Here is a 15,169-nt window from a genome sequence, read left to right on the forward strand (position 1 = left end):
CAAATCACCTATTCCATTATAATTATCTATTGAACATTGCTAGAGGAGAAAAAAGAAATAATGCTATGTATTATAGTGAGAACTATAAAGTAGGTGATATACCCCAAGAAAACTTAAAACAAAATTTGAGTAAAGTGTGTTTTCCCCCATAACTTCAGATTTACTTAATGTGTCCAGAACGAAATGTTACTTGTAACTTTTTTATCATGGACTTTTTATAAGGCTATATTTCACATCAAAAATGAAAAATAATGGAGAAAACTCATGAGGGATGTTGTCAGAGAAATGTTGCCTACTAAAAAAATTAAAAGATAGTTGGTTCTATCACAAGAGATAGAACTGGCTAGATAACTGGCAAATAGACTCTGGGCTCTATTTATTATTCATACAATGTCAAAGAAAATCAAATAGGATGCCAGATCATCTTGGGTGATTCCCTTGTGGTGAATTTAGGGGAAGACACAAATGAAAATCACACAGCATGGGAAGGCATGAACAGACTGAAGTTTGCATCATTAAAAGAATATCTGCATTAATGAGATCACAGATCACCAGAGTAATGGGGTACTATTTGCAAGGATGGGTGCTGAGAGGGATACAAAGTTCACATAATCAGAGAATGTCAAAGTTAGCAGGGCTCTTAAAAGCCAGTTAGTCCAATCTGCTACAACATGGATGGCATGTGTTAATTTAGGGTTTATTTGAAGATCTCTAGAGAGAAAGGAATAATTATCTCAATAAATGAATATTTACCTCACTAGATTTTTCACTTCAACAAACATTTCTTCTTGCGGTTCTAGTGGAAAATACGGAGAGATATAGACTAAATGATAATAAAATTAGATGGATTTAGGATGTCTTGATGGCTGTTTTCAAAGAGCAGTTATTTGTGGTTTAATATCAACTGAGAAGAACTTTAGTGGAATGTCCCATGAAGTTGTCCCGTGACTTTGTGTTATTAAAAAATATCTTTAATTAATGACTTGGAGAAGAATATAGATTGCAATCTAATTAAATTTTCTGATGGTACACAATTTAGAGAAGTAGTAAATATATAACAGTCATGATCACGAAGTATTTAGAACTTGACTGTTTAAAACATCAGTTTGTATCTAATAAAATGAAATCAACTAAGGGTAACTTTGCATAATCACATTTTAGTTAAAAAAGTGACTTCACAATACAAAACATGTGAAGGCATAGTTAGACAGCAAATTGACAAAATATCTCAGTAAAAGTCAGTATTATAGTATGGCTATCAAAAATGATTATGATTTTGGATTATGTTAAAAGAGAGACAGACTTTTAAAGGATAATGGAATAATAGTATCCTTGTACTCTGTTTTGGTCTGGCCAAATCTGTACACTGTGTTCAGTTCTGGGTAACATAGTTTAAGAAAGACATTTATCAGCAAGAGAATTTTCCAAATAAGGGTAACCAGAGAAGCTAAAGGTCTTGAGCCCATTAGATATGTGATAATAAGTTGAAGATTAAAAAAAAAAACAAAGTGATGAGATGAAACAGACATAATAGCTAACTTTAAGTATTTAAATAACTGTCATTTGGTAGAGCAGCTAGATGATGGCACAATAGATATAGTGTTGACCCTGAAGTAAAAATTCTCATGTTGATTAATTCAAATCAGTCTGCAGATACTTATTAACTATATGACCACCTGCATAAGTTACTTACTCTTGTTTATTTCAATTTCCTCAGCTTTAAAATGAGCTGGAGGATTTATACCCCAAAGAGGTATAGGGAAAATGGAAAAATACTTGTACAAAATATTTATAGCCACACTCTTTCTGGTTGCAAAAAAATGGAAAATGAGGAATGGAGGAATCTCCAATTGGGGAATGGCTGAACAAATTGTGGTATATGTTGATGATGGAATACTATTGTGCTAAAAAGGAATAATGAACTGGAGGGATTCCATGTGAATTGGAACAACCTCCAGGAATTGATGCAGAGTGAACGCAGCAGAACCAGGAGAACATTATACACAGAGACAGATACACTGTGATACAATCAATTGTAATGGACTTCTCTACTAGCAGCAATGCAATGATACAGGATAATACTGAAGGACTTATGAGAAAGAATGCTATCCACATCCAGAGAAAGAACTGTGGGAGTAGAAACACAGAAGAAAAAAATATTTGCTTGCTCACATGGTTCGATGGGGATATGATTGGGGATGTAGGGATCACCCTAGTGCTCATATCAATAATATTGAAATTTTGAAATAGGTCTTCATCAATGACACATATAAAACCCAGTGGAACTGTTTGCTGGCAATGGTAGGAGGGTGAGAGGAAGGAAAGGAAAGAACATGAATCATATAACCATGGGAAATATTCTAAATCAATTAATTAAATAAATTTTTTCAAATAAAAAAATGAGCTGGAGAAGGAAATGGCAACAAGCTCCAGTATCTTTGCCAAGAAAATACCACATGTGATCACCAGTAGGTAGACACAATAAAACAACAACACATGGTAGAAGTGATTCGATTTTCAGTGTTTAACTTGCTGAAGTTCCTAAATCATTCCCCTCTTTGTGAGTGGCCATATGGCTTAGTGGAAAGAAAGCCACAAATATCAGGGTCCAACACTCTCTTCCCACAATTCAATAGAAATGACTTAATAGTATGACTTCCAGATAAGATGCTGACCTATATTAAAAAAAAAGTTTCCTGAACTGAGGGTTACCTACACTTATCCATAACCAAATCCATAGGTACGATCCTTATTTCTTTTTTATTCAATATGGACGATTTGGACCAATGGAAAGAGCTTGCAAACAGGAACATTTAGGCATGAGATCCAGGAAAAATAAAGCAACAAAAAAAGAAATATATTCATAATTTGAGTTGTCACAAAGTGGAATTGGCTACATTGGGAGTTAATGGGTTCCTTCTTGACTTTGGAAACCTATAAGCAATGGATGCTTTTCAGGGTTTTTTGAGTTGAATTAGATGTCCACTGAGCTTCTTTTTAAGACTGAAATCCTATGATTCTAAGTGACCACAGAAGGAAAGGTATTGTGTTAGGCTCTAATGGGTATAAGATGAGTGACATAAGTGTATTACTGGGGTTGGACATTAGGGAGGGGCATGGCACTTAGACATATATATGTACATATAAATATATATATATATATATATGTGTGTGTGTGTGTGTGTGTGTGTGTGTGTGTGTGTGTATGGATGGATGGATATCCTACAAATAAAGGCAAAGAGGAGAAAGAAAAAAGTGCTCTGAGAACAGTGAGAATTTGGTAGGGAAAATCATAACAGGCTCAAAGGACAAAGTGGTACCTTGGTTATCTAGAAGGAAACAAAGTATTTTGATAGCTATAGAAAAGAGGAAAGATGGTTTCACAAAAATCTCACAAATCCAGGGAAAATAGCTAATAGTATAATTTCACTAGCAAGTGATTAGAATATAGAGACATTTGTAATGAGTATTAAAAGGTAGCATGAAATCAGATTAAGGAAGACCATTAAAATAGATAAGCAGTCTTTCTTGTCTTGTGGGAGACTGAGATCACCCAACAGATAATTTTTCTTGGCCATAGTGCTCATTGGACAGGGATGTCCAAGTAACTTAGATCACATTATGATAAAGAGACTAAACAATTTCTATAATGGTGGCAAAAGGATCAGTCAAGAGAATTTTAGAGTAGTTCAGGTGAGATATGATAAGGATTATAATGAGGGTGGTAGCAATATGATTGGAGAGGAGTAGATGGAATGCCAATGATTATGGAAGAAGACTTAGCAGGATTTGGTAACTGAATGGATGAATGGGAGAGAGAGGATGACAAGAATTTTTAATTTGAGTAGTAGTACCAGCAACAGAAATAAAGAATTTTGGGAAAGGAGAAAGGTAGGTTTTTGTTTTTTTTTTTTGAAGATGAGTTCATTTTTTTGATGTGTCAAATGTGAAGAATTAATCAGAAATTTAAGTGAGTATGTCTACCAACCTTTTGGAGATGACAGAGTGGAGCTCCAGGAAATTAGCACTTGTTATAAAGGCTGAAGATTCATATTGATTATGGTAAATCAAAGTTATATGAAAGTTAGACGACAATAGAAACTTTGTACAGATTTTAGTGCCAGAACAGAACATGAGGGAAAGGTCCCACATCCCTCATATTTAGAAGAAAGGTGGAGGAGGACGACCTAAAAAATCAGACTTAAAATAAGCAGCTAGACAGAAGGAGAAAAAAAAACCAGGAGAGTAAAGTGTCTTGCAAAATAAAGGAGGAAAGATTATCTAGGTAGGAGATGTTTGTTCAACAGTCAAATGCTTCAGTAAGTTTAAGAAGGAGTAAAAAGGGGGGGGAGTCATTTAATCTATCAGTTAAGGAGCTCTTGATGACTTTGGAGAGAACAGTATCAATAAAACGTTGCAGTCAAAATCCCATTTCTGGAAAATGAGTATGAATGAGCAATGAGAATTTGAAGGTAGTCAATGCAGATTCCACTAACCACAAATTGAATCATGAAGAGAAGAATAAGAAGATGAGAGTTTGAGGACATGTGAGGCCAAACGTCTTCTAACATTGCTAAGAATACAGTAATGTGGTTGTTAGTAGGCAATTCAAAAGAAGTCAGTATATAGGAAGAAATCAAAGATGTTTGAGAGGAAATATTTAATGGGGCAAGCTCCCAGAGAATGTAAATGGAGAAAGAATAGCAAATAATTTGACACAATTAGATTTGTCAAATCATGTTTTTCTAGACTGGCACAAAGGAGGATATGATGAATGAGCATGGAGGGGTGGAGGTGGGAAATTTTAATGTTTAAAGAGAGATGAATGTCCTCCCCAGAAATGTCGCTTATCATCTCAGGAATCAGATACATTTTCTTCCCTCATAGAGTTAATGGCAGCTAGGAGGCACAATGATTAGAGTACTTGACTTATAACCAGGAAGGCATGAATTCACAACCTTCCACAAACACTAAGTGTAACTCTGGGCAAGTCACTTTACTTCTGTCTGCCTCAGTTTTCTCACTTATGACTTGTAGATAATAATAGCATGGATCTCTCAAATTTACTTTGAAGGGGAAAATGAAATAATATTTTTTAAATTTTTTTTATCATTACAAATCTTAAAGTATTATATGAATGTGAGCTGGCATTATCTAATTTGAAGGAGTTTAAAGTCTAGTATATATGCTTGATCCATTGATATAATATGAAGTAAGGTATAAAAGAGATCACAGATTTTTATATGTATAAAATTGATCACAGGCTAGATGCAAGTTGGTATAATGGTAAAAATGTTGCTGCTTCTTTACACCTGAGGAGGTAGAATGGGGACAAATAGAGGAACCAGACTATGATTACACAGATACAGGTAACACTCAGTAATCTTCCTTCAGTAATAAAGATCAGCAACTATTTTTTGGGAATGTGTAGTCTTAGAAATATTCCTGTTGACAATTGAGAGGTTTAGTTCAACAGAATCAGTCTAAGTGTGCCAAGGGAAGCAATAACATTAGTATTCCAGACAAGAAGCCTGGTTCTTTATCTGCTATACAAGGTTTCCTCCTTAATCTAATAGTCAAGTTTAAAATCAATCAACATATATGTATATATATGTTGTATATATACATATATATATATGTATATATACCTATTCTATACAGGGCACTATGCTAAACTCTGGGGATATAAGAAGAGATAAAAAATAGTGCTGGCCCTTGAGGAGCCTGCAATCTTATGGGGAAGGCAACAAGTAGATATATCAATATTACAAACAGGCCTAATTGAAAAAAATAAACAGAGGGACCCTATCACAAGAAAGGAGGAGAAAGGTTTCTGTAGAAGAGGAGATTTGTTTGGGGACTCAGAAGAAGTTACGGAAAGGAGTAGGTAGAGAAGAAGAGAGGGAATATTATAGGCATGGGGAAATGTGAAGGAAAATTCCAAAGAACCAAGTGATGTCATGTCCATTTCTCCAAATAGCAAGAAGATCAGTTTTACTTGAATAAAGGACAGGAGACAAGGTGTGAGAAGATTGGGAATGTAGGAGAGGGCCAGGATGTTGAACACTAAGCAGATGCTTTCCCATTTCATCCCAGAAGTAATAAGGAGTCACTGGAGTTTAATGAGCAGAAAAATGGCATCATCACAGCCAGGATTCAGAAAAATCACATTAGAGGCTGAATGGGAGAATGAATTGGAGTAGGGAGACTTGAGATAGCAGATCTACCAGTAGGCTGTTGAAATAGTTCAGGAATGATGTTAAGAGGAGAAAAGGGGTCATTTTCAAGAGATTTTAAAAAGATTAATAAGACAGGCATTATCAACATATTGGATACTGGAGAAGCAGAGAGAGAGAGAGAGAGAGAGAGAGAGAGAGAGAGAGAGAGAGAGAGAGAGAGAGAGAGAGAGAGAGAGAGAGAGAGAGAAAGTAAGGAATTGAAGATGACTTTTAGATTGCAAACCTGAGGGACTTGGAGGATGATGTTTTCCTCTATAGTAAAAGGGAAATTAAGGGGCAGGATTGAGGAGAATTAAAATCAATGGGTTCTGTTCTGGGCATGTGAATTTAAGATGTCTAGAGGATATCCATTTCAAGGTATCTAAAAGTCAATTGGTAATGCAAGATTAGAGATCAACAGAGAGGGTGGAGCAGGACAGGTAGATTGAAGAGTCATCATCATAGAGATGTAGTTAAATCTGGGAGCTGATAGTATAACACAGTTAAGTATTATAGAGGGACAAGAGAAATCCAGCACAGAACCTTGAAGGACACATGATTAGAGGGAGTAATCTAAAGGTGTATCTAGTAAAAAAAAAAAACAAAACAAAACAGAGAAGGGATCTAATAAGTAGCAGAATAATCTAGGATAATAGTGACCAGAAAATTTAAGATAAGAGAGTGTCAAGAAGGGTAACCTCATTAATAGTTTCAAAAGCTAAGAAAAGCTTGGCAACTAAGAGATTGTTGCTAACCTTGCTGTTTCTGTAAATACTATAAAATAGTGAGGTTGGAAGCTAGATTGAGAGGAGTAAAGAAGGAAGTGATAGGAGAGAAGATAAAGGTGAGTATTCTATATTACCTTTTCAAGGAATTTAGCCACAAAGGGTATAAAAAATCATGGGGATGAAAAGATTAAGCAAGATTTTTTTTTCAGGATGGGGAATACATGGGCATATCTAAACACAGTAGGGGATGAACCTGACTTGGATCAGGTCCCCATTGAGGTTCCATAACATAAATTTTTGTGGACACAGTCAGAATAATTGAATGATTTTCTCCACTTTCATTCAATAGCATGTGTATGAGAATGAAGGTGATAGATGGTAGGAGGGATTGAGCTTGAGACTTGAGACAATGATGAATACGATGAGGATTCAAGAGATCAAATGATATACAGTTGAAGTGTTGAATATGCAGTCAAGATGGAGAAGAGGAAAGAGTGGATAATGTACATGAGATGGTCTAGGAAAGAATAGAATGGTGAAGATATTAGAGGTCAGATTACAAATGAAGAGTTGGGTTTTGTAAAGGAAGGAAGAGGGATATTATGGTTAGATGAGGAGATTGCTGAATTCTTGAAAAAGTGATACTTTGTGAGGGATTTCAAGATAAAGGGTATGTTAATGTATATTTTTGTGTGTGGTTGAGGAAGGGTGAAGAAGAAGATTATAAGAAGTGAGTAAGGAATTGAGTGCTTATGTTCTTTGAGGAAGAGTCAATATGTTGAAGTCCACTTATAGAAGGGCAGGAGTTGTGGCAGAGAAAAAAAAATAGATGTGTACAAATTGATTAAAGAAGTAAGGGGAATTATTGAGGAGTATTTATATTTCTGCTATCATTTTATTAGATGGTTGATAGGAATATTATGAATTTTGTTAAATTTTTTATGATTGAATCTGAACATTAAATTTTATGGTTGCTAGGGATTTAATTTCTAAATCCCAAAATGAATTACTAAAATAAAATGGAATTTTTGGTAGCTTATTTTTACAATAGAGGGAAGTTATTAAGGAATAGAGAAAAGGGGAGAGAGAAAGAGGAAAAAAGCCCCTGTTTTCCTCTGAACCAGTTAGAAATTCTAAGACACCAGTCAGGGGAAAAGAGTCTCAAGATGATGGGCCTTTCTTGGAGGTTCACACCTCCAGAAAGGGCAAGGAACTAAATCAGCCTTGACACTCACCACAGTGACTGTCTAAAAAGAAAGCAGCCTGAGGTCTCCCGCAGGAGCTCCTCCAAGGGTCCAGTTCCACAGCCAAGTGTTTTCACTCCAAGTCTGAGTGTCTGTATTCCAGTCCAACTCTGACTGATTGAAAAATCTTCAAGCCCGAGTGACTGATTGATCCTTGTGTTTCTCTGTTTCCACTATTTAAAGGCTTTTTTTTTTTAACTTGTGTCACCTACCTTAAATTTTACATCTACCAATCACAGCAGATGCTTTTCTCCAGGACTGCCCATTCTTTCACTGGTGGGTCACAGACCTCCTACTCAATGTATGAAATGGGTGTTCATACCTTTTTGTGATTAGTTCACATCTTTTTGTAGTTAGTTCATGCCTTTTTTGTGGTTAAAATGGGTAGAACTACTTTAAGTACTGGGTTTACACTTTGGGGATTAAAATCTAAAAACAGACAGAGGATTACGATTTAATCTTCACTATAAAGGGAGAGATAAGTACTTTCATTGTTACAATTAGGGGAGAGCCAAATCCAATCTTTACAATTTCACAGAAGGATAGATTATTGATTGATGGATATTGGGAGAGATCCTGAAAATGACAGTGGGGACCAAGTTCTGTAACTAAGGAGGATGTGTGAAAGAACAGGTGGCACTGGAAAGAATGGCCAAGGTTATCCTGTATCATCAAAAGGGACCCAGATTAATGGAGAATTTTGTAGATCAAAAATATGGGAGGAAAAATAATTTCAGATGAAGAGAAATGTATTGCTTATAAGACATTCCACAGAATGTAGCAGAAGGGGTGAGTGATGTTTAGTTGACACTTTGGATTGTGATTTAGAGAAGATGAGGGTTGTATAATGGGCTACAGATGAATAATTATAAGGGTTAAGATTCACTGGGATATGAAGGGTATGACCAAATATGAGAATTTTCATCATTGAATGGAAGGTGTCCCAGCTGGAGATGAAGTTGGAAGCCAAAGCTGGCATGCACAGTCATATGATTAAATGAGAGGACCCTCTTCACTATTCCTCTACCCTCCAAAGGATGGGGATCAGGAAGGAAAGCGTCCAATGGGAGATGGGAGTCAAATTTGCACAGAAAAAAAGAAGTGACACTCCCCACCAACTTTCCTCTTCTTCTTTTCTTAAGAGACAAGTAAAGCATGAGGTAGAAAGTTTGAAATTAAAAGGAAGGTTGCTCCTTTCTACAACACAAGTTCTCCATATTCCAGTGGGACTACTCTGTGCTGGCACAGATGGAGCAGGACTTTGGAAAAAGATGGAAGATGCCAAGCCCTTTCCCTTGGCATCTCTTTTCAAGAGATACTGAGTCCCAGCATTGTGTGTGAGGAAAAATAGCTGCACCCACCTTCCCAGCATTCACCAGAGTCTGGTGTTCTCTAACTAGTTAGCAGCCTTACGGGCTGTCCTCAAAGCAGACTACGCAGCTGGCATCATCCTAAATGTCTCCAGTGCCCTGACATTAGTCATCATCTTGCAATGCTAGTACTTAGGATGGAGCCAGGAGAGTATATCAATGGTGAACCAGGAAGCTGGTTGGACTTCTGTGAGAGTATGGCTATGAGGCCCGTGTGGGAGTAAGCTAAATGTAGCAGAAAGGAAAGTAGTCTCTCTCTTTTCCTTGATTTTCCCCTTCTTTTTGATTAAATAAAATAATTAAATTTAGGGCCAGCTTCATTTTTTTCCCCTTACAAGCTCATCCCAGGAGATGGGAGGCAGTAGGTACACTGTCAAAGAGATGTTTCATTTTCTTCTTACCTAAGGTGGTTGTAAAAGAGATACAAAAGAAAAAAAACACCCATTTTCCATGGTGTTGACTGAGAAAATATATTTTGAGCAAGGAGGAATAATAGTGAGATAAAATTTCCCCCTGAACACATTCAGAAATTCTGATATCCTTTGCAGCTGGACTGATGAATAGGAAATAGAAGATGTATCTCTATACCTTCTCTGTAGCATGAAAGAATGGCTTACTAGTTTCTTTGGATGTAATTGCTGTAGTACAATCTTCAGTGCCTTATTTTTTTTCCCCCCAGTGGTACTCCTAATGACTTCTTTGTAAAAGTTGTAAATAGAGCTTTATCTTTTCTAGCCTACAACAAATACATACTAAATTTGCATACAAGTCAGACTTGTTAATTAAGGATATATTGAGAACTTCCTAAACCTGGTGCCTGATTATTCTTAGAGTTCTACAGCATCACATTTTCAAGTATCCATAAATATTTCAGGTCTCCAAAAGTTACATATTTAATGAAGCCATTTTTATAAGCCAATGATTGGATTTAATTTCTAGTTCTGAGCACAGTAGGTTTTTAACAAAGGTTTATTTAATTCCTTGAATTTATTTGAATGACAGCCATGTGATTTGAAACTGAACATAGAAATGCGAGCTACATGTAGGTATGACTGCTGTGAAGGGAAGTAAATCTGAAGGGTGAACTTTTTAAGAATGGACAGAAAAAGAAGTAAAATGGATGGCATTGGAAAACAAGTTTACTGGAATATTAATTATTGTTCAGAATATATTTGGTTCTTAATTGTCTATGTGTCGGTAGTCTGCTTTATGTTGTTTTGTTAGGCTTGGATCTTGGATCTGGGGCTAACTATGAGTTTGATTATGATTTCTTTCAACATTTATCTGGACTGCATCTCTAGGAACTTACCATCAGGGGAAAACAATTTATTTTGGGTTTTGGGATTTTTTTTAAACCCTTACCTTCCCTCTTGGAGTCAAGTCTGTGTATTGGCTCCAAGGCAGAAGAGTGGTAAGGGCTAGGCAATGGGGGTCAAGTGATTTGCCCAGGGTCACACAGCTGGGAACTGTCTGAAGCCATATTTGAATCTAGGACCTCCAGGTCTCTAGGCCTGACTCTCAATCCACTGAGCTACCCAGCTGCCCCCATGTTTAGGGATTTTTCACCAAATTTTTTAATGCTTGGAACAAAACATGAAAAAATGTGTTAAAATAACATTTTCACAGCAAATATATTATTAATAGAATATTTCTTTTTAAGAATATAGCTTTAAAAAATAATTCCATTATAGGGCTAAGGCTTATATTTGGAGACAACCAATTTGAACCAATAGTCTATAAAATAATGAATCATTTTTCTTCTGTATATTTTCAAATAGGAATTTAAATTTTTTTTAGACCCAAGAAAAAAGAATGACTGATAGAGTAGTTCTTATGGCTGTTAAATAATCAGATTACATCAATGCAATGACTGATTTACTATATCATTGCAAAATCAATTGTTCTCATTACTGAATATTTCAAAATTGACTACAATAAGGTAGATTACATTGTGATTAACAGATGGAGATTTAAAATGATTTATTAAAATGGGGGTTAATAATAAGCAGGTGATTCTGTCATTAGATGGAGTAAATATATCTCTGAAACTTTCCAGAATAATATGATTAAAATCAAATGTAGACATATGGCCATTCAACCACCCACCTACCTTAGTTTTAGTATGTGCCTTGTTTCTTAATAAACAAATAAATATTACAAGCTAAACCTCACTGTAACAAAATCCTAATTAAGTTTAACTATCTTAGAATTAGTTGTATTCACTATAGCTTAAAATAATTGAGCATGCAATCCCAAAGGCAAATATAGAACTATGTACTATTCAGTCTAGGATTTTTCTTATTTCATATCTGGCACCACTTTTACAAAGATAGTTTCCTGGTCTTTGCCCATCTCCCAGCAGTTAGTGTTCTCTTCCTCCTAAACTGCCTCATATAAAATGGAGTGTGGGTAATTATTTAATGACTGGCTCTCTGAAAACTCATGATGAACTTTTAATTTTAATATTCATTATAAACATTATCTCTATTACTTTCTTAATTTTAGACAATCAACAAAATAATAATTTAAGTTCAGATTCATGATATTTGCCAATTTACTTGGTTTGAATGCTTTCTCTGATAGAAGACTCTCTCTAGTCAGTTCAATCTGGCTCTAATATGCTTCTACTTTATGTTTGTTTATGAATAGCTAAAGAAGTCAGTATGATTTTTTTATTTCATTTTTAAAAAACCCTCAACTTCCATCTTAGAATTAATGCCAAGTATCAGATGCAAGTCAGAAGAGAGGTGAAGGCTACACAAGGAGGGTTAATTGACTTGACCAGGGTTATCTGGTTAGCAAATGTGAGGCAAAATTTGAATCTGGATGTCTCCAGACTTGACTCTATCCCCTGAGCCACCAAACTGCCACTGTCAAAAGGATTTAGAAAGAACAGTCATTTTTGGGTGGTGAGGAGCTGGATTCAGATCAGCTAGCTCATAAGTTTATCAAGGACAAGGATCAATTTCAATCTTTCTCTTTCTCTTTATCCTCCAAATCTAGCAAAGTATCTGGCATACAGTAGACATTTAATAAATACTTGATGATTGACTGAATATTTTTAATCCACAATTTCTATACATCACTATAGGTATGACTTTAATATTTTATATTCCCTCTTAATTTGAGTTCATTTATTTGTGACATAATATTAAATTATATGATTTCTAAATTTTTTTTCCAACTTTATCATGTCATAGTGGTCCGATTTATATCCCCTTCACAGCAGTTCTTAACCGGAAAGAGAGGGAGACTGTTTTTTAATGTAATTGCTTTGCTTTGAAACCATATATTTTTGTATGCATTTAAATACATTCTGAGAAGGGGTCCATAGACTTCACCAGACTTCAGAAATAGTCCATGACACAAAAGTTTAAGAAACTTCTACCTATTGGAATGTAAGTTAGTTGAAGGTAAGAATTTTTTTTTAATATCCTCATTTACAAGCATATCTTATGCAATTTAGAACCATAATAAATGTATGTTGAATAGAATTTAATTTAATATTTTCAACTTAAAGTTGATCTTACATTTTTACCCAAGTGGCAAAAGAAAAAAATGTCTTATACACTACAAGTCCAGGTTATTTAATTATCCTGTCACTCACTGCAGCATATTATATCTATTCATAGTGTTTGCTGCACCCAACAGTAGTAGACCCATTCAAAGTACTCACATAATTTAGGAAATTAAGAAATGCTAATTATTAAACATAAAAGACCATCTGTCATTTCCTCTTATAATATCATTCCTGCTTGGTGCTTAGAATACATCATCCCATAGTTCTTAATAAGACACTTTTGCTTGCAGGTATTGAGAAGTTCAATAAACTTCTATTAGGTTGACTTCTGTTATCTTGAATGTTCAGGCTACTGTATTTTCTTTTAGAAGGGATTCATCTTGACAGGAACATATTGTGCCAGTGGAAGAAGTGATTAATCCTTATGTTCATGGATTAGTGCAATGGCAATGTATGAAAACTTTTTTTAAGGTGAAGTTTGGGGAGTTTATAATGCATTCTAACACAAGGAAGGAAAAAGAGACTGGTTCAAAAGCTTCTTCTCTGCCAGTTCAAAAATAATGCTTATTTTCTCATTTTTCTTGAGTGGTTAATTTAATTTCTACTTTAGGAAGCCTCAAAGAGGTCATTGTCTGAAATAGGTGAGCACTTTACTTCCAAGAAATCGCAGCTTATGTGCCCTACCCTGCAGGTTGGCAAGTAGTGGACATTTTGCAGGTAGAAAAATAGACCCATATATATATATATGTGTGTGTGTGTGTGTGTGTGTGTATAAATATGTATATATATATGTCTATTTATATATTATGTGTGTAAAGTTGTACCTATGTGTATATATTTATATTTATAAATTATGTGTGTAAATATGTACATATATATACACATATATCTTTTATATATACAAATGATACTCCATCATATGCAAGCACTCTTTCATCACAACCAATCATGTTTAGAAATAGAAAAATAAAATTCAACTTTTATTCATATAAACTCCACTGACTTTAAATACTATTAATGCCAAAATTATAAGAAAAACTCACAATGAGTAATAATATGACCTGTTTGAATTAGGGAGTTAGCTATTTAATTTTTACAATATTGAACAGACATTTTCCATTGCTAGTTGTTCCCTTACTATGAGAATTTATTTTTCTGTTGGAATTGTACTGTTGAAACTTGCTGTGATAATGCACCCAAAACTCTGTAAAATGTGTTGAAATAGAAAGAAATGACATTTAAAGGTAGGTGGGAAATGAAAGAATTAGAACTATGAGTCAAAGGAAAGTAGAAGGCTAAGTGATGCTGAGCTTCTATTTGGGCCTTCCTGGACCCATGGACAGATACCCTCTATAAATTCATTGAGCCATTGGGAATGAAGAAAATTATTCCCTCTCCTAGAAATCCAGCAGATTTATGAAAGACTGTTGTTTCCTACTTTTCCCAGAATTCACAGAAAAGTATGTGCTTTCTTGACCATTCAGTGGTCAAGAACCTAAACTTTCAGTTATAATGGGAGAGAAGTAGGAAATAAAATACATCCAGTGAGGAAAATTCTAGAAATAGTGGGACTTGCTATTACATTGTCCAGATTCCCTCCTGTTATTTCCCTTCTATTAAAAAGAAGAGAGAAAATCATATTTGGGCTCTAATTCAGAAAGCAGTAGTAGCTGTTGATTCTCTACATATCACTGGGAGTTCTTTATTGCAACATTGTATTAGCATAATGTATTTGGTTAGTGAGGTCCTTCTTGTCAAAATAAAATTAAAATAAGTTCTTAGAAATAAGAAAAGGAAAGAGTTTAATGAAAACTTAGAGACAATCAAGTTCAATGTCTTCATATGTTACAAATAAGAGAACTTGAATTCTAGAGAAGAAAAACAGAAGGAAACTGAGTATTTAATCACCGACTTTTCATCATAGGATTCAGAGCCAGATGACCTGGCTCATCTTTTGTCCAAATTGTGACTTTTAAAAAGTGTTTAAATACTTGAATCATAATATTCATTATCTATAAAATAGAAATACTGTTCCTTCTACTCAAGCTCTTGAGGGAAGTGTTTTGTGCACCACCAGGTATCATAGAAA

This window comes from Monodelphis domestica, chromosome 6 (genome assembly GCF_027887165.1).
Source record: "Monodelphis domestica isolate mMonDom1 chromosome 6, mMonDom1.pri, whole genome shotgun sequence".
NCBI lineage: Eukaryota > Metazoa > Chordata > Mammalia > Didelphimorphia > Didelphidae > Monodelphis > Monodelphis domestica.